Source organism: Geospiza fortis, unplaced genomic scaffold, assembly GCF_000277835.1.
Source record: "Geospiza fortis unplaced genomic scaffold, GeoFor_1.0 scaffold361, whole genome shotgun sequence".
In the NCBI taxonomy this organism is placed as follows: Eukaryota; Metazoa; Chordata; class Aves; order Passeriformes; family Thraupidae; genus Geospiza; species Geospiza fortis.
The window spans coordinates 3,468,940-3,470,712 of NW_005054356.1; the positions used below are offsets into that span (position 1 = coordinate 3,468,940).

General features: G+C 54.7%; 1 protein-coding gene across 2 annotated transcripts in view; it reads left to right on the forward strand.

The window, feature by feature from the left end:
* SALL4 (spalt like transcription factor 4) overlaps positions 1–1,773 on the forward strand; it is a 13,824-nt gene that overhangs the window by 1,039 nt on the left and 11,012 nt on the right. Inside the window, exon 1 of one of the 2 annotated variants that reach the window (XM_031059120.1) lies at positions 1,550–1,635. The exons of the other annotated variant lie outside the window; for it this stretch is intronic. The gene's annotated coding sequence lies outside the window, so the exon portion shown is untranslated. Of the gene's footprint in view, positions 1–1,549; positions 1,636–1,773 lie in introns of those variants that run through there. 2 annotated transcript variants of the gene reach the window in all.

The window sequence follows — 1,773 nt, forward strand, 5'->3', positions numbered from 1 at the left end:
GGGCACGTCCCGTCCCGGCCGGGGAGAGTTGGTTCGGAGTTGTCGCGGTTGTTGTGCCCAAACCTTTCCGTGCGCCCCCCAAGAACTTTCTTTGGGATCTTTGCTTGCTTTTGGGACTGGTTTTGTTTCCGTGCCTAGAACTGATCAAAACCCATGCGCGTTACGGGAGCTGCTTATTCCCAGCCCGCAGGAGGTTCGGGCTCTTTAATTTTTTTTTCCCTCCTCCCCCCTTCTCTTCTTTGAGTCGAAATGTGCAATTGTTGGGTCCGGTTAATGGTGACTTAAGAAACAGCATGCTGGCCAGAAGGCAATAAATCCCATGTTTAATGCATGACTGTTTTCCTTTGTGCATATGGTTAGGTTGGGGGATGGAGGTGATGTTTCCACATGTAAATCTCTGCCCGCTGCTGGAAAGGCACCTCCGGCCCCGCGCTGAAACAAAAGGGTTAATCACTCCTGATGCGGCGCTGGGGCGGGGGAGGCGTGCGGGAGGGAGGGAGGGAGGATCGCTCCACACCGCGCTCTCCGGGGCAATGGCCAGCTGCTTTTTTGTTATTGTTGTTCGGGCTTTTTCCCCCCCCTCCCGTTCTCAATTTTAACAACCAAACCCTGGATGAAATCCCTCCGGAGCGCTCAGCGGCCGCCCAGGCCGGCGGACGTGGGGAAGCTGCGGCCCCGCCGGGGCGATTCTCCTGCTGCTCGTGGGGTGCTGTGGATTTGGGGGGTCGGGGCAGGTCCCGTCCTGCGGGATCTCCGCTCTCCGAAATGCAACCCGGGGCTGCGGCTCCGACGGCTCGGACCGCCCGCCAATCTCCCGAATAGTCTCGATATTCCCCGCTCCAGGTGTGCCCGTAAATAATAAGTGATGAAGTTGCATAACAAAGTCGAAATTCCGCAGGGATTTGTTTGTTTGCATTAGCGAGGATATACACATACTCGTAATAATAAAATCAAGCCCTTATCTCCTTTTTCGCAAGTATTCCCTTTTTTCGCAAAGCGATTTGGGACCCACCTCTGTGAACAATGCAGCGGGTTAAAGTGTCCCGCGAACCTGGGGATCCATTAACAGGTCAAAAAATCAGCAGGTGGTCACAGGGGAATAATGCTACATACTGAAAATTAGCATTTCCACAAAGGGCTTGAAAATGCCTATTGTGCCGGATTGCTGCCATTAAAAATCGGATTCATTCTTAAAAATACAGTATCAAACTGCAACTTTTTTTTTTTTTTCCTCAGGGTAAAATTAGCGTAGCTTTGCTTCAATTATATCTCCGATTCGTGCGCTGAGCTCCGTAGAACTGGAGAGCGCTGTTGGCCGAGGAGAGGTTGAACGAGCAAAGCCCAAGTTTTGCGGAGGTTTATCTTAGGTTTGTTTCGGTTGCCCGAAGCTGCTGGCGGGGGCCGGGAGCCCCGGGTGCGGGAGCACCCCCGCCGTGCCCAGGGTGCCGCAGCCGTGGCAAGGGGCAGAGGGTGCCGGGGGGCGGCGGGGGGCGATGCCCGGCTTGCTTTTCCTTTTACGTAAGTGAAACATTATATTGGTAGCGGGGATGGAGCCCTTTCGCCGCGCTCGGCGGCATATGACGTTTTGACAGAGCTGCTGCTCTAACCTTTGCCTCCTCCTGCTTGCTGTGGGTGGTAAGTTGATGTCAGGCTCACAATTAGGACTCTCATGCAATTGACCTTGGCAGCGGGGTTTGTGCCGTTTAGCTCGCTCTTAAACACCGTGCGGGTGTTAAGTGTGCTCCAGGTAGGGCCGGGCGGGGGGCTCGGGGG